We start from the raw sequence: 24,518 nt of genomic DNA, 5'->3' as shown, positions 1-24,518 counted from the left end.
ATCACTACTGACCCACATGCTGGAAAGTTACCCCCAGCTGAGCCAGATATCATGTGAGACTGACTGACTGACTGAGTAGGGTTTTATGCCGCTTTTAGCAATATTCCAGCAACATCACGGCGGGGGACACCCGAAATGGGCTTCACACATTGTACCCATGTGGGGATTTGAACCCGGGTCTTTGGCATGACGAGCCAACGCTTTAACCACTAGGCTACCCCACCACCGGGGTTTCCTTCTCATCAGAACATTGCGGTGGCTTCCTTCAAATCACAACAAGGGAGTGGGGTTCTGTCCCTTCACAAATTGGGGGTGGGGTTTCCGAGCCTTCAGAACATTGGGGTGGGGGTGGGGTGTTTGGTCCCATCAGAACATGGGGGTATGGTTTCCATCCCTTGAGAACATAGAGGGTATTGTTTCAATCCCATATGAATTGAGTTAAATGAAAGTATATTAACTGGTAATTTGGCTAAACCTACTTTAATGACATTTGATTGTTGAGGATGTAGGAGGGCCATGAACAGTCCCTGTGATGGTGAGGCACCAGGTTTATGTACAGTACTGTCATGGACCTTCATTGTGTTTCAAGGGTCATCGACCAACTCGTTTCAATCCAGGGATTTAGAGTATATACAGTTATAATGGAATCAAAGAGATCCCCCTTTCGATTTCGTAGTAACCATATTTTGTTACATGCATTTCGACTAATGTATGCAGCGACTGGGCAGGATAAGAAAAATACCTAGGTAGCAGAGTGAGTGAGTGAGTGAGTTTAGTTTTACGCCGCACTCAGCAATATTCCAACTATATGGCGGCGGTCTGTAAATAATCGAGTCTGGATCAGACAATCCAGTGATCAACATCATGAACATTGATCTGCGCAATTGGGAACCGATGACATGTGTCAACCAAGTCAGCGAGCCTGACCACCGATCCCGTTCAGTCGCCTCTTACGACAATAATAGTCGCCTTTTGAGCTAGCAGAGATGCCAACCCTGAATCTAATGAAAGTGGAGTCATGTCTGGCTGGAAGTCAGGTCTGAGGACAGAAGCTGCGAATTGGGGTAAACACACGGTCAGCTCCGCCATTTTGTTTCACTTACATACAGGCTATGACATACATTTGGAAAAACTTTGTGAAACTTCGTCGTCAATAACACCCAATATACACAATTGATATCCAAAAGATAACACGCTAAGCTTCTGAATGCTTTTACTGGTATCGACTCAAATAATATCACCAGTGACTTATGAAATTGTATGCTGTAAAAACATTTTTCAGAATTCTTTTTTAAAGACAAATCGGAAAGCAGATTTCGTATTTGAAAATCGGAGTAACTCCGCCCAAATTGGAGTGGTTGGCATCTCTGAGCTAGTTATAAGCGTGTTTATTGAAAACAGTTTACTTTATTTAGGACACTTAAACTCAGTGACTTTGATAGGCAAATAAGGAAATATTTCAATTTTGTCGATAAGTCTGGTCTCTGATAAGTCTAGATAACTACAACAATGTCATACAGTTATTTTTTTTATAAGAAACCCCACATATTAGTTCATTGAACCCTTGATATATCGCGGGGATGGGGTCCAAAATCTGACCCTGCATTCTAGGAAAGAGTGTTATACAGATACCCCTGCTAACATTGCATACTGATGGTTATTGCATACTGATGGTTATTGCATACTGATGGTTATTAACATAAGTCTGTAGCACATGTAAAATTATCTTACAATGTCCTGTCTGAATATATGCACACACAGCTGCAGGTAGATTGTAGACAGTGATTCAAAATGCATGCAAGGTCAGATACATAAAGCATGCAAAAATGAGTAATACTGTGTAATATATTCACCCTGTTCTTGTATCCTGTGTTTGACCACCATAGTTTATATAATTAAAGGTTTTAAACAAACTTTTAAAATAACATGTATCTAAATATGCATCTAAATTCAATTAAGAGGGAATAGTTTCTTCAGAGTTAATGCATGATTCTTAAACTGACTTTTATATCAGAGTAAATATCCTCACTACATTTAACTGTCGTAATTCACATGAACATGTGACGAGCCTAGTTAAACTTCCACAGCATAAGTGACAATATCCACACAGGTTATCTGTGATGACCTGAACAGAGTGGTGGTATTTGATCAGTAAACGGACTCTCTGACAAAATGGGCCACAAAAACCTTTCCCGAAATGGACATGAACAAATAAAGTATAATGAACAAATACGATGAAAGGATACAGTTGAAATGTCTGACCATCGAACATCAAACATTTTGATGTATTTATGCATTGCTGCATTACCTTTGACCCTCTTGACCTCTTGTCTAACAGAAAGGTCATGAGCACAATGGTATAGAGGTTACACTGAACAGACAGGAAGGATGTTTCTGGTCACACAGCAGTGAAGATGAGCATACAGCAATGAGATACGAGAGTCTGCTGAGTAGTGAGGATAGCATCATCCACACGCTGTGTGACAACTGTGTGTAACTAGATTAACACTGTAACATCACTATAACATCACTATATCACTGTAACATCACTATAACCTCACTGTAACATCACTCACTGTAACATCACTGTAACATCACTCACTGTAACATCACTGTAACATCACTGTAACATCACTCACTGTAACATCACTATAACCTCACTGTAACATCACTCACTGTAACATCACTGTAACATCACTCACTGTAACATCACTGTAACATCACTCACTGTAACATCACTGTAACATCACTCACTGTAACATCACTATATCACTGTAACATCACTATATCACTGTAACATCACTATAACCTCACTGTAACATCACTGTAACCTCACTGTAACATCACTCACTGTAACATCACTGTAACATCACTGTAACATCACTCACTGTTACATCACTGTAACATCACTCACTGTAACATCACTCACTGTAACATCACTATATCACTATAACATCACTATATCACTGTAACATCACTATAACCTCACTGTAACATCACTGTAACCTCACTGTAACATCACTCACTGTAACATCACTGTAACATCACTGTAACATCACTGTAACATCACTCACTGTAACATCACTGTAACATCACTGTAACATCACTCACTGTAACATCACTATAACCTCACTGTAACATCATTCACTGTAACATCACTGTAACATCACTCTAACATAACATCACTGTAACATCACTCACTGTAACATCACTCACTGTAACATCACTATAACTCACTGTAACATCACTGTAACATCACTAACATCACTGTAACATCACTCACTGTAACATCACTGTAACATCACTCACTGTAACATCACTGTAACATCGCTGTATGCCTTGATTTGACAGCTCCACTGACTACCTTGTGATGGACGTTACGAGAATTATCAGTACTATTATAACTATTGTAGTGAGTGAGTGAGTGAGTGAGTATGGTTTTACGCTGCTCTTAACAATATTCCAGCAATATCGCAGCAAGGGACACCAGGAATGGGCTTCACACATTGTACCCACACGGGGAATGAAACTTAGGTCTTCAGTATGATGAGTAAACACTTAACCATTAGGCTACCACACCGCCCCATATAACTATCATAAACAATATACTTCCAAATTCATTTTCCAACAACATTATTTTTGGAAACTTTTTGAATAAAAAGAAGTTGTTATCCATAAAGTGTCATGTATTCATGTTCATCTAACTTCTAAATGCCTTTCAAAAATAACATTATCATCAGTATTAAACACCTGGATGGTACAACAACAATAATAAAACTGAATTTGAATGACACCAACAACGATAACAAGGATCATTCTGAATATATTTATGATATCTACTGTCGTAGTTCTCTGACAAACACTCCTGTGACAATCCGACAACACTGGCCATCTTGCCTTCATCTCTGTTTACGACTAATACTAAGGAGGGGTTGATAAGTACATGTGTCATGTGACCATATCATGTGTTGACACGAGACATGAGCTGCGTCATTACCAGGTACAGTAGCCTGTAGACACACTACTGTGGTGCGACTTGGCTGGTCTACTTAATCCAACCTTGATTATATCAAAGGACTTTCTAACCAGAGTAAATAAAGGAGACTGTCAAATGAATCAAATATTTTTTACCTGTGTCTCTGTATTTTGCTGTCTATATATTTTGGGGACTTGTGAGGCAATGTATTATCCAACATCCTGGTGATTAAATACATATCAGTGAGCAGTTATTCAAGGTTCACTGGTTAGCAATGAATAGTTTTTGATATAGGACCTAGTTTAAACCAGTACAGTGAGCGATTCCTAACCATTGAAGTTGCAGTTGTATGCAGGTTGAGGTAAAAGCATGAATAAGTGAAAAACAACAATGTTGCCCAATTCAAGCCTCATGCAGAAACTAGTCTCATTCATTGTTCCCTCAGAGACTCCAGTCCAGGATCTGTCAGGTGAGGGCTTGTTTACACATCCGTGGCTGAGGCAGAACCGTGACGTCATGATGAATAATGACTTTCCTGAATCACCACAACTATAGACTAGCTGACAGTCACCACAACTATAGACTTGCTGACAGTCACCACAACTATAGACTTGCTGACAGTCACCACAACTATAGACTTGCTGACAGTCACCACAACTATAGACTTGCTGACAGTCACCACAACTATAGACTAGCTGACAGTCACCACAAGACTATGACAGACTAGCTGACAGTCACCACAACTATAGACTTGCTGACAGTCACCACAACTATAGACTTGCTGACAGTCACCACAACTATAGACTAGCTGACAGTCACCACAACTATAGACTAGCTGACAGTCACCACAACTATAGACTAGCTGACAGTCACCACAACTATAGACTTGCTGACAGTCACCACAACTATAGACTTGCTGACAGTCACCACACAGTCACCACAACTATAGACTTGCTGACAGTCACCACAACACAACTATAGACTAGCTGACAGTCACCACAACTATAGACTTGCTGACAGTCACCACAACTATAGACTTGCTGACAGTCACCACAACTATAGACTTGCTGACAGTCACCACAACTATAGACTAGCTGACAGTCACCACAACTATAGACTAGCTGACAGTCACCACAACTGACAGTCACCACAACTATAGACTAGCTGACAGTCACCACAACTATAGACTTGCTGACAGTCACCACAACTATAGACTTGCTGACCACAACTAGTCACCACAACTATAGACTAGCTGACAGTCACCACAACTATAGACTAGCTGACAGTCACCACAACTATAGACTTGCAGTGACAGTCACCAGTCACTATAGACTAGCTGACAGTCACCACAACTATAGACTAGCTGACAGTCACCACAACTATAGACTAGCTGACAGTCACCACAACTATAGACTTAGCTGACAGACCACAACTATAGACTTGCTGACAGTCACCACAACTATAGACTAGCTGACAGTCACCACAACTATAGACTTGCTGACAGTCACCACAACTATAGACTTGCTGACAGTCACCACAACTATAGACTAGCTGACAGTCACCACAACTATAGACTAGCTGACAGTCACCACAACTATAGACTTGCTGACAGTCACCACAACTATAGACTAGCTGACAGTCACCACAACTATAGACTAGCTGACAGTCACCACAACTATAGACTAGCTGACAGTCACCACAACTATAGACTAGCTGACAGTCACCACAACTATAGACTGGCTGACAGTCACCTATAGACTAGCTGACAACTATAGACTAGCTGACAGTCACCACAACTATAGACTAGCTGACAGTCACCACAACTATAGACTAGCTGACAGTCACCACAACTATAGACTTGCTGACAGTCACCACAACTATAGACTAGCTGACAGTCACCACAACTATAGACTAGCTGACAGTCACCACAACTAGACTAGCTGGACAGTCACAGTATAGACTAGCTGACAGTCACCACAACAGTCACCACAACTATAGACTAGCTGACAGTCACCACAACTATAGACTAGCTGACAGACACCACAACTATAGACTAGCTGACAGTCACCACAACTATAGACTAGCTGACAGTCACCACAACTATAGACTAGCTGACAGTCACCACAACTATAGACTAGCTGACAGTCACCACAACTATAGACTAGCTGACAGTCACCACAACTATAGACTAGCTGACAGTCACCACAACTATAGACTTGCTGACAGTCACCACAACTATAGACTAGCTGACAGTCACCACAACTATAGACTAGCTGACAGTCACCACAACTATAGACTAGCTGACAGTCACCACAACTATAGACTTGCTGACAGTCACCACAACTATAGACTTGCTGACAGTCACCACAACTATAGACTAGCTGACAGTCACCACAACTATAGACTTGCTGACTAGCTTTGACCACAACTATAGCTGACAGTCACCACAACTATAGACTTGCTGACAGTCACCACAACTATAGACTTGCTGACAGTCACCACAACTATAGACTAGCTGACAGTCACCACAACTATAGACTAGCTGACAGACACCACAACTATAGACTAGCTGACCACAACTATAGACTAGCTGACAGTCACCACAACTAACTATAGACTAGCTGGACAGCTTGCTGACAGTCACCACAACTATAGACTTGCTGACAGTCACCACCACAACTATAGACTAGCTGACAGTCACCACAACTATAGACTTGCTGACAGTCACCACAACTATAGACTAGCTGACAGTCACACCATAGACAACTACCACAACTATAGACTTGCTGACAGTCACCACAACTATAGACTAGCTGACAGTATAGACACAGTCACAACTATACCACAACTATAGACTAGCTGACAGTCACCACAACTATAGACTAGCTGACAGTCACCACACACTATAGACTAGCTGACAGTCACCACAACTATAGACTGACAGTCACCACAACTGACAGTCACCACAACTATAGACTAGCTGACAGTCTGACAGTCACCACAACTATAGACTAGCTGACAGTCACCACAACTATAGACTAGACTGCTGACAGTCACCACAACTATAGACTACAGTCACCACAACTATAGACTAGCTGACAGTCACCACAACTATAGACTAGCTGACAGTCACCACAACTATAGACTAGCTGACAGCTATAGACTTGCTGACAGTCACCACAACTATAGACTAGCTGACAGTCACCACAACTATAGACTAGCTGACAGTCACCACAACTATAGACTAGCTGACAGTCACCACAACTATAGACTAGCTGACAGTCACCACAACTATAGACTAGCTGACAGTCACCACAACTATAGACTCACCACACAACTATAGACTAGCTGACAGTCACCACAACTATAGACTAGCTGACAGTCACCACAACTATAGACTAGCTGACAGTCACCACAACTATAGACTAGCTGACAGTCACCACAACTATAGACTAGCTGACAGTCACCACAACTATAGACTAGCTGACAGTCACCACAACTATAGACTAGCTGACAGACACATTCAGACTGCAGCAGAAGGCTGCTGTGCATGTTCAGCAGAATACATTACATAAGAAGCAGATGAAAAGACAAGGATGTTTGCACACGAGTTCCGTCGGTGTGTCCACAAAACTGTCCTGGAGTCTACTCATCCCTACAATACTGCATCTAGCAGAGATATTTACAATCCACTGGCAAAATCTAAGTGTCACTATGTCCCTGTGTCTGTACCGTGAAGATCCGGGTTAGAATTAATCTTCAGCAAACTATGTTTGTTGTAAAAGGTGACTAACGGGTTTGGGTGGTCAGGTTCACTGACTTGTTTGACACATGTCATCAAATCCCACTTGTGTAGATTAATGCTTGTGCTGTTGATCACAGGATTGTCTGGTCCAGGATCGATTATTTACAGACCGCTGCCATATAGCAGGAATATTGCTGAGTGCTGCATTAAACAACCAACCAACCAACTCTGTATTTGTAACAAGCCATTGAAAGTCAGATAAAATAAAGCACATGTTACTATTGTAACGCCAAACAGTGGAGGGTATGCTATTCGATGCTCAGTCACAAAATATGTACCCTTGTGCATGCAAAAGTACAAGTGTAGAATCTATATAGTCCCATTGATAACCTGGTAGCGCGAGTTTGTTTACAAAACATGTCTAAATTCAGCCCCCTAATTTGCATTACACTAATGAGTTCGCTTGTTCCTCCAAGAATATATATTGCTGAATAGTGATAAATGTAGGGAATACGTTTTAAGATAATTAACATGTGATATGTAAACTATTGTGTTCGGTGTAATTCGCTTGAAATTAAGACTTCTATGCTTCGCGTCTAGCTCATAGCAAACGTCAGCCATATTGTCATTATAAAGTACTTGCTCCTGATTGGTCAGTTCCTGGGGAGGACCGCCTTTAACCTCTGACCCGATATCCCTTGCATATTAATTAGCTAGCTGACGCTTTGCTAATGGCTAGACTTAGCATTGGTTTCTGAACCCGCGAATCTTATACTTTCCATAACTCCAAAACTTTTGGAACAACAACTAGAAACTTTGTATAAAAACGTATAAGATGTATTTCAGCAACAATAATAATTTATTAATACTATAACATATTTACATATATACACTTAAAAAGACTCTTGGAAAAAATACTCAAAGTCGGTGCATCCCGATCGTGACTACCTACATAGTACCAACTGACTGAATCCTAATCAGAAATTCCCCAATATAATTCTTATAAGTCCTGGTTGATATTTACAAATTACTTGTATAAAGTATTAAGTCCTGGTGACTGTTCTGCCATCCTCACCTCTTTACTTGTTATGGTGTCCTGCTTAAATAGTTGTAAAGCTGCTTAGGCTTCCTGGAAAAGTGCAGGCAGTTTTACGGTAGCGTCTCCCTTTTATACTTAATTACAATGACGTCACAATCGAAATGCACCCGCTGCAGTGACCACGTGACCATGAGATTCAAACAAAGATGGCGGCACCCATAAAACAACCTGTCATCCCTACGGTGTTTGACGATTCTAACAACTATAGGGCTTACGCACATATCGTATTCTGACAGTAAGGTAATAAAAGTAATCTCTATATACTTGAGAAATAGTTTAAGGATGTACAATCGCTTCCTAAAGTCATAATCTAACCTAGGACTCTACCGGAAGTATGATGGACATTCGATTCGACAGTAACGTGCAGAATGACGTAATGATCAGTACGTTTTAGAATAATATAATGATACCCTATTGCGCTTCACTATCATCAACAAAGGTGGAAGTCAACATCTGTCCGCAGTCCTCAACACAAACGACCTTCCACATACAGCCCAGTGTGGTCATGAAACAGTTATGACATCCATGCGCAGAGGGGCGCCCCCCCGAGTGTTCCAAATGTACTACATGTTTTATGCCCAGGGTTCCGAGGATTGGGGTGCACCCCCCACAAACGAAAATCCTGTATCCGCCCCTGGACATCTACATAATTGTGGCATTCAAGCAGGAAGATAGACTTTGTCCATGGCTCTTACAGGATATTTACTCAAAAGCAAAATATATTCAGGGGTGGAAATAACTTTAAAATTGCTAGTGTACTCTGGTACAGTCGCACATGCGAAATCACTTGCCCTGATAATTTTTCCACTATACCGGCCGTGTTTTTGTTGAGTTTGTAAATAAACAACATAATTAATATTGGAAAGTCAACTTGACACTGGTACAGTGTGATATAGAAATTTGCTTGCCCGACAGAAAAAACCACTGGACTCGGGCGTCGGGCAATGGGTTATTTCCCCCCCTGATATTGTATCCTGTATGTAGTTATGAATAGACCCTAATCCTTTACACTGCGTGTTTGGGAGATTCAGGAGAAACTGAATCATTACAACTTATCAAAATTGTAGACAGCATATTACCTATGACAGACATTCTGATGCACAATGCACTCATACTCTGAGAATGTGATAATATATGTTTAGTTTCAAAATCACTCTAGACAAACAATTCTCGTTTAACTCTATCATCACATTTACAGGTTTCACATGGTGTGAATTGTGAGTTAACCCTCTCCTTGTTATGTTGCACTGGTTTAGTTGTGGACCATGGCGGCACTACAAGCACCTGCTGCAGCTTTTATAGCAGGGGATATGAATTATTCATGTTTATAGCGAAATCATTCCTCTAGGTAAATTTATCCCACCCACTGCTGGGTACATCACTCCGCTACTTGACACCAGCTGCTGATGCAGGGGAAACCACAACATCCTTGTAGTAATTCAGCTGAAATATATATACTCAGGACTATTTCTCAGGAGTGTCACATGTTTCCTGAGCCATGGGTTTACAATGAGTCTTGGCCAGGGTTTTACACCGACTTTGAAAAATGGGAGTCAGGATAACTCAAAGTCAATGTTTTTGGGTGTCATTTCCTAAATTTGAGTCAGGAAAATATTTTGTAAATAAAAGAATTTCATTATCAATGCTAAATAAAGCAAGGCTGTGAAAGCATATTTTGAGATATTGTCCTCTGTCCTGAGTAATTTCAGTTATTTGGATCCAAGGCACACTTATTTGAAAAAATATTGTGTCAGCTATGATTCTTATGAATATATTTTTGGAGGATTTTACAAAATTGTTGAGTCCAACACGCAGGATGTAAATTTGCATGCATGCATATAAAGTGCAATAACCTTGCCACACTAAACCCCACGTCATCCCACCTCAGGGGCATTTTGTCTCACAGGAAAAAGTGTTAGATTGGATCAGCAGGACACAACAGTAATGTGTACATTACTGACATCCTGGATAATCAGTGCAACAGTACTATGTAGATTTAAAACCTTTCATCCTGACTCCAACAGTGACACGCCATTACCCTGTGATGTCATCAACAATCAAGTCTGCATTACGGTATGTCAACAATGCCCGAGGGCACACGAATATATTTACTGCACAAGCTCCATATGGATACATATCACCTCACTTATGGTGGACCACGTGAAGACATAAACCATAGACAGCAACTTATTTATTCCAGGGATGGCAACAGGAAAATCTATTTTCAGCTGAAAACTTAGTATCGTGTAATCGAGTTGAGGGTTTCTCAATGGATTTAGACGATTCACAATTGAACAATTTGAAATAAAATCCGCGGAAAATTGCCATCCCTGTTATTCGTAATGGCATTTCTGTGCATGATGAAGTTGCCATGGAACATGCTGTCATGCTGGTCTTCCATCTACATAGTGCCTATCAAATGCAAGGATAAGGAAGTAGTGCTTGATTAATATGTTGTATAATCTCTATTTCACCACTGCTCAACATAATGGTTGTATACTACACTGTTAGTTAAATATATGGTATAACATTTTCATACTCCACTAAAAGTAATATATTTGGTTTATTGTTTATAACTTCCACTGCTAGTTAAAGATGTGGTTATATCTTAATATACTCCACTGACTATTAAACATGTGGTACAATGTTTGCATCCTACTGCTTGTTAAATAACATGTATAAAATTTATATTATCCACTGATAGTTAAAGATGTGATCCCATGCAAATATCCTCCAAAACTATAGTACTGTCGGCAATAGAAAAAAACTGTATTTTCACATTTATCTCTACAATTTATGTAGTTGATATGTGCAAGTGTGAAATATCTCTAAAACTAAGGTCCGCCTAACTACAGTCTCAATGGTAGGGACACAAGAAACGTAGAAAAAGGACTTTACTGAGGAGAGATTATAGCAGAAATGAGCAATGCGATTTTTTTCTAAGTCCAAAACGAATTATTTGGAACAGACCATGGCTGTATGCAAATTAGTGTGCGACGATATTGTATTATAAAGGACACTTTTTAAGTGACCAATTTGAAATTAGACGTAGCTTCATTATAAACGATAGCTGGCGTAAAAAATAATAACTTTCATGCTGAAACTATTAAGGATGTAGCTACCATGGAGTCTCACTGTCACTATAAAAAGAAACAGATAGGAGAGTTCGTCACAGAAGCAAAACCTGGACGGGTGTCGCACACGATCGTTGGGGTGGGGCTTGGGGAAAGAGATATCAGCTAAGATACGATAATCCTTTAGGGCAATTATACTGGGGAAATAATATCCAGTCCTGTCGATCTTTACGATCGGGTGGTCATGCCACCTATATATTTTGAGACATTTCATACGATGCGTTTCTATGGTTATCAGGTATCAAACTCTTTTACATATCTCCACATAAACTTTATGAAAGAAAGACACTTAAGCTGTTAATCAATAGATGAGGCATAGTCAACACACATGAAACAGCACAAAATATCTTTGAGATGACCCCTTGGGCGCCTGTAGGCAGCACATGCATTTCATGCCAGGTGAGTCAACGGTCCGTCATCATACCTGGCTGAGCGACCTAATTGTCATCTATAGTCTGATCTATTGTTTTCAGCAGCTATTCGTATATTTTCTAAGTTTTGCCCGATTTTACGAGTAAACATGCTTTTATGGATATCCTATTACGCATCCCACTGAACGCCCATTTAGGCCGATGTGGGTTATTTCGACATCTGCTATTTGCAGTTGTGTAAATTTTAGGGATACAGAGTAAGAGCTTAAAAACAGTTTTTTTCTATTTCCGACAGTACTATAGTTAGATATGTGGGATAAGATTTATAATTTCCACTGATAGTTAAAGACGTGGTCCTATGTATATATCCTACAATAATAGTTAAGTATGTGGTATAATGTGTATATCCTCCATTGGTAGTCAAATACGTGATCCCATATATATCCTCCCAAACTAGTTCAATATGTGGTAAAATGTTTATATCCACCAATGCTTTCTAAATGTGTTGTATAATGTATATAATACCACTGATATTAAATATGTTGTACAATGTTCAAGTCTCCTCTACTGCTTTAAGTGGTATAATGGTTATATCCGAAAGCTAAATATGTAGCAAAATGTTTATATGCTTGCCAGCTAGTTAACCAATGTGACAGATGTTTTGTTCGCTCCTGACCCCATCGTGTGTCTCTCCGCATGTCTCTCCGTGTGTATATCTGGGTCGTCTACGTAGTCGTTGTGTTCCTGTCATAACACCCCACATACCAACTCCGCCTAGCCAGCATGAGATCAACATTGTTGTAATCAGTTTCATTTATGACACAACATTGTTGAAATGATATACACAAGCATGCCTCTGTACACCACTTGTGAGGTGAGGTGAAATTGGGTTTAACGTCATGCTTGAGAATATTTCGCTCATATGACGACGTGCATGCGTGTGTATGTGCGGCTGCATGTACTAGCCCAGACTGAAGCTGGTTTTATAGTGCTAGCCCACTGAGATGCCATGCCGCAGTGAAGCATGAATACCCCACTCAGACACATTATACTGACTCCGAGCCGACCAGTCCTTGTTGTACCCATCAATGCCGAGCGCCAGGCAGGGACCAATAAGTACCATATTTTAATGTCTTTTGGTATGACGCGGTCGGGGGTCGAACCTGCGACCTTCCGCACTCCAGGCAGTTCTAACCCAGAACGTATATAAGATGGTCAGGTGATCTATTCAATTACAATAAACTGGCTGCACGTCACTCGATACATCTTACGCGTTCATTTCTTCCCATTTATGCACACATTCATTCACTACACCACGGAGGCGGTTACACCACTTGTGTGATAATGGGGTTAGAACCTACACAAAAACATCACTCCTATCGGGATTTCCCGTACTTAAGCCCTGGGCTTAATAACGGAAAATGACCCTTCTCGGTCACAAATAAAAAAACCATAATTAAGCCGAGGGCTTTAATTCGGGAAATGCTTGTAACTGAAGAAAATGATTCTAAGACACGATAAAATGGAATGAACTTTAATATAGACGGAATAATACAGACACCTGAACCTTAGACAACCATCCAAGAATATTGTCTTAAACCTGAACTTGAATGACAGCCCCTCTTTACTATTTACATACTCTACATATCTCATCCTTTCTAAGATCACCAACTTATAATGCCTCTTGAAGATGTAGTTAGGTCTGACACTGTACAAGACGGTTTGGTTCCCATCTTCACACAAATTGGATGTTCTGTTGAGTGAGTAAACACAGTTTAAAGGCACTGTCAGATATATCATAACTAGAACACAGCTCTCTTAGACTAACCTTTGGTCTCTGAAGATATATAATTTTTATAGAAACAAAAATTCCATTTAAATTGAAAAGGAGTCCCAGTGAGATGTGAGATTCAGTTCCTGAACCTGTAGAAATCTAGACTTGCTTCATGTATCACTTTAGCATTGCAGAAAGGGCTAGGCAGTAGGGAAAATAATGTGGTTGATGTACTGTGAGACAGGCACACAACTGTCTGTACATGACTGAAAGTCAGAGTAAAGATACAACTGGGGGACACAATTGAGTCAGATAGGTCAACAACCCACTCCTCACCTAGCTTAGGACTTAGAGACTTAACTTCCCTGTGGTGAAGCAAGTTGTCGAATACAACCAAAACTTAGCAAGTTAAAACATCCAAAAAACTTTATGCCTGCAAGTTAGATAGACATAAAGAAACTGACAGAATTTCTGCAATGTGTATACTGTACTTTGCTGCTCATCACGACAAGTACACGTTCTATAACGCTGGCTGTTGTCAGTTCCTAAACCGTCACTACAGATTCCTCACCAAGTTTGTTATAACATGTCTACAATGAGTACCTATACCTCTTTCTTGAACCAATATTACATAAACAATGACTTTGATTTTATCTTTTAATAATATTGTTCCCATTGTTGTAAAATAATGCAATATTCACTCTGAATAAATGTTACTTTATAGAAAACTCTAGCTATCTGGCACCTCTTGTCATGGCAGCAGGCCAGTGTTACTATGAAGGCAGTTGTCATCTTCCCCGACACAGATCATAATTTCCCTGCTGAGGGTGGCAAACACATCCATTAATCAGGAATAAGGCAAGTTTCAGTTTTGTTTGCACTAAAACATCTTTATTTACAAAACAAAATATTGTATAAAATCCTATTTAATCTATTGAGCATTCGCAAACTGCTATCTAATCCATGGTAATCTAATATACTTCCTTATCAAAACATCTTGTATTTATATCTTGTTTGTTGTTTAACATCGCACTCAACAATATTCCAGCAATGTGGCAGTCTCGCATTTGTATATTTGCAGTACAACGTACCAGCTGAATTCAACTGTCATATGTGGCAATCTGAAATAAAAACCCTTGAGCAGAAAATTGCTTTCCATTGGGAATTGTTTTGATAGCTTGCAAATGTCCTTAGCATGGAAGCATGAAAATGAACTTTTGCCATTTTTACCAATATTCCAACTATGAAGAGGCACAAACTGACCTACAGATGGGAACTGAACCCAGATTTTTGGCCTTACTATTAACGTTGCAACCACTAGGCTACCCATCCACTTAATGTCGATAGAGCAACTTTTGTGTGCATGACCTTCCATCTTCATCATTGATTTACAAACAATCACTGACAAACCAACCCAGGAACAAATAACTGCACATGTGAGTAGTCTGTACAGCAGCATATCCTGTCCACATATACTCGGTAGTATCACTTCCTACAGCAAAGCCACATTGACCACGGAATGCCTGACATGTACAACAATGTACAACACTATTTGAGACAACCTGAGCAGTAAATAAAATATTGCCCCTGTAGAGATGCAAGTGAGTACAGTCGATAGTGCAGTCTACAGGTTAGGTGTGGCAACCTTGCCGCTGTCATTCCCGCGGTGATCAATCATGGAGCGTCTTATACACAAATCTCAACAAATAATCAATACGCTAATTGATCTTGTGATGTACAGCTTGACGTGAGCAGCCAGAGGGGTCTCTAGTGGGATGTGAAGGCAGAGATACTGAATAACTCACAGATCATGCTGTAAAAATAGTTGTTGAGAACATCTGGGTTGTGGGGACAAAAACCTCAATAACTGAAGCTATCAAAAACATATCATGATGAATGTGTGAGCGTGCATTAAGGCATGTTTATGACTTGTTTATTGGTGAGTAAGTTGGTTGGTTGGTTGGTTGGTTGTTGTTTAACACTGCACTCAGCAATATTCCAGCTATATATGGCGGCGGTCTGTAAATAATAGAGTCTGGGCCAGACAATCTAGTGATCAACAGCATGACCATCGATCTACGCAATTGGGATATGATGACATGTGTCAACCAAGCTAGCGAGCCTGACCAGCTGATTCTGTTTGTCACCTCTTACAACAAGCTGAAGACAATTCTAACCAAGATCTTCAAGGGGAGACAAGCATGGGTTGCTGAAGACCAATTCTAACCCAGATCTTCATGGTTAGTCTTGTTTACTGGTGAGGAGTGAGTGGAGTGAGTGAGTGAGTGGGTGGGTGGGTGAGTGGGTGGTGAGTGAGTGAGTGAGTGAGTAGGTGGGTGGGTGGGTGAGTGAGTGGGTGGTCACTTGATTTATTGTGTGGGTGTGGGGCGAGAATTTGAGTAGGAGTGTGGAAAGGCTCCACTTGTAACTGTCCAATAACCACATGTAATTAATGTATTTCCACACAATGCCTGGGGCATAGTATAAGTAAAATATACATTTTTCAAAGACTGCTAATTAACTGAATCAATCATCTGAGGCTATGCTCCTCAAACTTGAGTTCACTATATTCCCGTGGGTGAACTTGAAGCCACAAACATGGAGCACATATAACAGGCCTCTTGTTTGTCAAACTGTTCTATATTGGTTTAAATAGTTGCTGCCATATCCTTACTACACACCCAGCATACTGGCTTCAACAGTGGGATTAGACATTATATGACTATATGTCCATGTTAGTGTACTAGGCTTGCAGCTGTTCACCAATTGTTCACAATTGAGGATAACTTAATATATGCCATAAATGCTGAACAAGTCGCTTCAAGTTATTAAAACTCTATGAAAAAGCACACCCATTTATCAGTAAGTATTCAAAATGGCCTGTAAATAATCAGGGTGGCCAGTGATCAGTGTGGCTTGTGAGTAATCAAGGTGGCTTGTGAGTAATCAAGGTAGCCCATAAGTAATCAAGGTGGCTTGTGAGTAATCAAGGTGGCTTGTGAGTAATCAAGGTGGCCTATGAGTAATCAAGGTAGCCCATAAGTAATCAAAGTGGCTTGTGAGTAATCAAGGTGGCCTATGAGTAATCAAGGTAGCCCATAAGTAATCAAAGTGGCTTGTGAGTAATCAAAGTGGATTGTGAGTAATCAAGGTGGCCTGTACAGCAATTATCCAGCTATACAGCGGTGGTTTGTAAATAATCCAGTCTATACCAGTCAATCCAGTGATCAACATCTTAAGCGTCAACAGGGATATGATGACATGTGTCAACCAAGTCAGCAAGCATGACCACCCAATCCTATTAGTCGCCTCTTATGACAAGCACGGGTTGCTGAAGACCATTCTCTTCAGAGCCAGTGTGAATCAGGTCACAGTTACTGGGGTTCAAAGTAGTGAGTGAGTGAGTTTAGTTTTACACCACATTCAGCAATATTCCAGCTATATGGCGCCGGTCTTTAAATAATCGAGTCTGGATGAGACAATCCAGTGATCAACAGCATGAGCATCGATCTGCGCAATTGGGAACCGATGACATGTGTCAACCAAGTCAGCGAGCCTGACCACCAGATTCCGTTAGTCGCCTCTTACGACAAGCATAGTCGCCTTTTGTGGCAAGCATGGGTTGCTGAAGACCTATTCTTCCCCGGATCTTCATGGGTCGGGTTCAAAGTAGATTTCCCCTTATTAAATAATGGTGCAGATGGATAGCTCAGTCACCCACTATACTGACTCTGAGCCGACTGGTCATTGTTTTATCCCTTTCAAGCTGAGCCTGGTAGGATAATGACTTTAGTGTAACATGCCCAGAGGACGGAACTAAACCGACCTTCAACTCTCCAGGCAAATGCTCACCGATGATGGTACAAAATGTAGGTTCACAGATCATTTACTTTGTTTGCTAAAGCCAAATTCTTAGGCACTTCTCTGTAAAACTGAAACATTGAAGCACAGTGACAGAAGTATGTTCACAACATGAAACAACACAAATGGCATGTTTTCTTTCCGCTTTGATGTCAACACAATAAAAATAGCATGACAATGTCCACTAAAATACACCAGTTTTCTCCCTCGGTGTGGGACAAGGATATTTTACAATGAAACATACAATCATGTAGAAATACCTTACAACAGATCAAACAATGTAATGACCTTACACATGACTTAAGATACAGTCTTTTTTAGATTGATAAATAGTCACCAATTTCTCTTTTTGTTACCTAAAGCATGTTTTCAGAGTGAATGAGCAAGCGTGGAATAATATTTCAGATATATCTAAGCTTGTCAGTTTGATCTGGCAGGGTGAGTGAGTTTAGTTTTACGCCCGCACTCAGCAATATTCCAGCAATATGGCCGCGGTCTGTAACTAATCGAGTCTGGACCAGACAATCCAGTGATTAACATCAATCTACGCAGTTGGGATCTGATGACATGTGTCAACCAAGTTAGCGAGCCTGACCACCTGATTCTGTTCGTTGCCTCTTACGACAAGCATGGGCTACTGAAGACCAGTTCTAACCCAATATAGTACAAGTCTATTCTCTCTTTGAGAAACCCCTGAAAACTTATACAAGGCTTCAGGATCCAGGGATCCTAGAGGGGAATATTGGAACTGAACCTATAACCAGCAGATCCTGTCACTGCTAAGGTAGATTACACCCAATAGAAATAGGTGGTTACATGTTGGTCCAAGTTAGTTGTCTCTTATGACAAACATGGGCTGCTGAAGATCAGATCTAACCCAGAGCGTATATAAGATGGTCAGGTGATCTATTCAATTACAATAAAATGCACACATTCATTCTGACTTGTTATGCTTGATCCTGAGACGTTTTCAATGAAAGATAAAAAACCTAATGATACTTTATCCTGTGATAAAACAAACTTTTTGATTTATGTGATGATGGGCTGACATCTTGACGCTTGACGTATCCTTGGTAACACACGTTTATCACTCATGTCAATCAAGTTGTACATTCACATCAATTATTCATTGCTGGAACAGTCGTTTTTAGCGGAAAAATACCTTGTCAGGAAAAATACCTTGTCAGGTAAATGAATATTATTCCCTATGAAGAAATATGGCAAGATGATGTCAACCGGTTTAAACCATAAAAGTTCAGGGAAAAATATAAGACTGCACTGAGGGTAGAGCAAACTTAGCATCATAAATACAAATGTACCGTCAACTTCTGTGTCTGAATCATCAGGTTTTAATTCCACCCAGAGCAGTATATACAACATTGTATATTTGTTTGATGCTGGAGGACTGGCTGAAGTAGATCATGGTACAACTAAGGGATGCAGCTATGTGCAGCATCCATTGGTATGTGTTAACAAACTCGGGATCATCATCACACTGAAACCACAACCAGTACATCCTAGCACAACTAAGGGGCATAACTCTGGGTGACACAAAAGGTTATTGTTAAGACAAACCCAAGAACATCATCAAACTTAAACCACAATAAGTAGATCCTAGCACGACTAAGGGGCATAACTCTGGGTGACACAAAAGGGTATTGTTCAGACAAACCCATGATCATCCCCACTCTGAAACCACAACCAGCAAATCCTAGCACAAGTAAGGAAAACAACTCTACATTGAAAACTACAATGTTTTAGACCACAGGAAGAGGGCATAATAGCATTTCTAAGATGCCTAGCGGTTAGAACAATCGATAAAAACAAACATTATCAGACAATAAAGGTATAGTTTTTTGATGACATAAAAATTGAATGACGTTATCCCCTCACTGCGCCATTCTAGTGTGCCCCCTCATAATCGAACCATTTTACATTACGTCACAATGTAAGCGACGTCACGATGCATGTCAGTTGTCAACGCCTCGTACGGCCTCGTACACTAAACTACTCCGTTGCATCCCGTTTCTTGGTTTGCAGTTGCTTCACACAGCTAACATCACTGGTGGAAACATTATGTTTATGTTTTACGACGGTTAAAATGTGTCAATTCAACTCACACGTTTTCAGCGACACGGTAACATTCGCAATGTTTACATTCCCACAATGCAATTGTGGAATGTTGCTTGACTACTCAGCTTCATTTGGATGTACTGATCTGAATTTACGTTGGTAGTAGAAATGCGACGTTCATATTGCCCCATATGGTTTACGTTAATGACAGATGTAATTAAAATAATTCAGAGAAGATATTTAATCCAAACGTAAACCGGCATCAAACTGTTATCATTTAGTCTTAACGTAGGGGGGCAGACACATCAATAGAACAGTCCGCCACTTAGCCCTGTGCGAGCATTCTTAATTTAGGTCACCGACACCGTCGTTTGTGTTTCGTCTTAAATTAATCGTAATTATCCTTAGAAAGTATTAAATTTGGCATCTTAGAAAAGAAATACAGTTCTCGTACTTTAACTATAATAGTTCAGGGCGAAAGTGTGCTTTATTACACTATACATGGTGGTAGAGTGAACTGTATTTCTTAAATCACTTGGTGACATCATTGAATACAGAACATCTGTGCACATCACCTGTGACCTTCTCAAACACAATCTGATTAACTCTCATTACTCTGTATGAAGTGTCTCTTCATGTAGCTGCAACCTGTTACTTATTCATGAATTCATCATTGTGAAATATTTATTCATATTTTAAAAAGTAACTTTATATGTTATATAAAGAAAACAATGGCATAACCTTACAATCAATTCCTAATTAATTGCTGAACCCATTTTGACATGAGGCTGTAAGCCATGCAATCACAGTTATGAGAACAAATGATAGATATGACACCATTATACAGATAACTGCTGTGACGGATACAGGTCAGTACGAGAAATATCTGGCCAAGAACAACCACCGACCCACGGCCCCATCTGTGACACAGCGTATGAAGGTCACAGAGAGTCACCTGTGAAGGTCCTCACAGCTGGTACATCAAGGGAGGTAATCATGGGGTTAAGCTGCATATCATCACAAGAGGATGTACAATGGAATCTACAGCTGAACCCAGCATGGGGGAAATATCCAACAGCAACTACGGTTTAGTAACATGGAGAGTAGACCTACAAACATTCACTTATAACATTCAGAGAGAAAAGTAAACAAAATAAAAGAATACTATGAAAAAATGTAAAAATCACAATCATATAGCAATAGAAAATAGGAAAACAAAATGCTGTCATATTTTCACTAAGGCTAACAATAATATTATACAGCAGATTTATGCAATATCCCGGTATCAGGGGTTTTCGACGATGTAAGACAAAAACGTAATTTTTATCTGTAATATCATTTGAAGTTTTAATTTTACTAACCTTGGGTGATAAAGAATATATTCATCTATTTCACACAAAAATATCAAGTGTTTCCTACAAAATATGGTTGATGACATCGTATCGGCGAAACTGTTGACGTTTGCCACATTTGTGAATTTTGTGTTGTGATAACGTGGCTTTCTATTTAAATATTGCCTGTCACCAGCAGATGAATGAACTTACTGAATTTTCGCTTGCTATTTTTTGTTATAAAGGCAATTGATTTTGCATCTGAAGTGATATTAACGATCTCTGGTAAATAATATTGATGTTTGTTTGCTTTTTAAACAACTTAACTTCCGTTTTTCAATTGTCAATACAACTTCTCACGACAGTGACTGGGCATCCGCCCTGCCGATGAAATTGCTTGTGCTCACCGATCGCGCACGTACTCCCCAGATATAGCGCCAGCAACGTGATCGTCGAAAACACCAGAAAGTCGAATTTAGCTCACTTTGGGATATGTTTTAGTGACACTCTGATGGCAATACATTAAGCACCATGATACCCTTTTTAAAGTAAACTTCCTTATTTGCTTTTATGAATGTTGTAATATACATGAGTATATAAATGGTGCACAACTTACTGAGTATATACAAAATGTATCCCTCATTACTAAATAAATATCTAAACAGTAACTCCAAAAACATTCTTTATCTAGAACTACTGAATTGTTTGATGTTGTGAAATGCTGAGTCAGCGACTATGTAATGTCAGTGGCATCTGCCTCAACACATGTATTGCTGATCAAGAATTCCTATATAGACTGGTATCAGATATTGTAATTCTAACTTTCATGTCATGCCGGCTCATATCATCAAGATAAGAACACATCTGCCATCAGGTATCGTTAATGAGTGAGTGAGTGAGTATGGTTTTAGCAATATTCCAGCAATATCACGGAGGGGGACACCAGATATCTCTAATGAAAATGGTCATGTCACTGCCACTCTGACAACCCAGTCCCCATTCTGTATGGTGAGTGTTTCAAAGCACTCAACACATATATGAAAATGGCACGTCTTATAAGGCACGCAGCCACAATATCAATGTGGCCTCTCCAACACAATCAATGCATTTCCATGCGTTTCCATGTTATTTTATTTGTCCTTTTATATAAAAATAGAAAGCCTAAGATTTTTTCTTCAGAATACATATATGAATAATAAAATCAGAAGGGTACTTCTGTGAAGTGAGGAAATCCTGTAATTGTTATAAAAAACTGTAAATCATGAAATTAATGCATCACAAATTTAATGTGAGTGCGAGGGTCTAGTCTAAAATGCGTCACGAAATTAATGCGAGCTCAGGAATCTGTGTTGATGATAAAATGAACTGAGCTTTAAGCAATGAATGACAGTGAGCTGACGATGTTTTGATTATGCTGCCATGTTTGATCACGTGATTGCTTGCTACTACTTGTCTTATGACAACATGTATAAACGTAATCCGAAGTTGAAAGACACAAGTCATCTAACCAGGTACAACAAACACGTGGCTGGAGAATGTCCGGTCTGGCTGATGTGCTTGAGTGACTTTAAACAATGACCAGTGATAATTACATGTGGCTTGAGATACCTGTAATGAGGAAGTGACCTGTATTGGTGTAATGTGTAGTATCAACAGATTTATGTTTTCTGTCTTTTATTAAGTAGACATGGTCAGACTGAAATGCATCATTATAATAATGCGAGAAGAGTACAGACGCATATTTCGCATTAATAAAATGCTCGCGTTAATTTCATGATTTACAGTACTTGTACCACACTCCAGTGTCAGCAATGTGAGAAGAATTAAAGATTATGGTGAAATTAAAACCTGTGATAGAATTTAAGAAGGTCAGGGGACAAGGGGTGAGGGGTGAGCTTTCCTGCAATACTTTTTTAATCTTGAGACAAACCAAACAAGTGTTTGCCACTGATATGGCAATGTCCCCCGCCGCTAAAGAATGGAATATCTATATTTACTACTTTTTATTTTTGGGTCACATACAAGATGCCTGAAATGACTGGTGTCTGCATAATCACCCAATGTAGGCTGTCAACATACTTGAAACATTGGGTGCAATGGTTTATGAGATATCCGCTTTAAAAAGCGGTCAAAGTATCGTGGTGACCTTGAAGATAAGGTCAAGGTCACCCAAATAAACTGGTGTCTGCGTAATCCCCCAATGTAGGCTGTCACCAAATTTGAAGACACTGGATACAACAGTCCATGAGATATCATGTTAACAACAGTTTGAAAAGTGGTCAGTGTCTGCGTAATCCCCCAATGTAGGCTGACACCAAATTTGAAGACATTGGGTACAACAGTTCATGAGATATCACGTGAACAAGAGTTGGAAAAGTGGTCAAAGTGTCGTGGTGACCTTGAAAATAAGGTCAAGGTCACGCAAATCGACTGGTGTCTGCGTAATCCCCCAATGTAGGCTGACACCAAATTTGAAGACATTGGGTACAACAGTTCATGGGATATCGCGTGAACAAGAGTTGGAAAAGTGGTCAAAGTGTCGTGGTGACCTTGAAAATAAGGTCAAGGTCACGCAAATCGACTGGTGTCTGCGTAATCCTCCAATGTAGGCTGACACCAAATTTGAAGACATGTGGTACAACAGTTCATGAGATATCGCGTTAACAAGAATTGGGACGTACGTACGTACGTACGGACGCTGCTGAATACATAGTCCCCGTTCAGCTGCGTTGAACACATAGTCACACACACACAGAGGACTGACTGACTGACTGAGTTTGGTTTTAAGCAAATTCCAACAACATCACACACCACACACAGAGGAAACTATGGGTGTAACCANTAAACGTTTATGCTAACAGACAGATATAACAAACTGTTTCTTTTTGTCCAGGCCATTTGGTCTACATTTTAATTGAAATGTGTATAATGAACTACTGTTATAATAAATTAAAATTAGTAGTCCCTTTGTGATCATTATAACTGTAGTTAACTGTATCTCTACGTATAAAAGATATCAACTTCTTTGAGTGGCATTTTAGAAGTTGGGAAGTACAATATAGAACAAACTTTATGGATAACAACTTCTTTTTATTCGTGAGTGCGACATTTCAATACAGATTCTTGTACCGTTGTAAAAAAAATCAAGTCAAAA

General features: G+C 39.8%; 1 protein-coding gene across 1 annotated transcript in view; it reads right to left on the bottom strand.

The window, feature by feature from the left end:
* Positions 1-24,518, bottom strand: part of LOC124289488 (heat shock protein 75 kDa, mitochondrial-like) — a 92,446-nt gene that overhangs the window by 19,944 nt on the left and 47,984 nt on the right.

The sequence above is a fragment of the Haliotis rubra genome, unplaced genomic scaffold, assembly GCF_003918875.1.
Source record: "Haliotis rubra isolate DU_JTF1 unplaced genomic scaffold, ASM391887v1 Scf442, whole genome shotgun sequence".
NCBI lineage: Eukaryota > Metazoa > Mollusca > Gastropoda > Lepetellida > Haliotidae > Haliotis > Haliotis rubra.
Note: the sequence above shows the minus strand (reverse complement) of the source record. Positions and strands in the feature narration are given on the sequence as shown.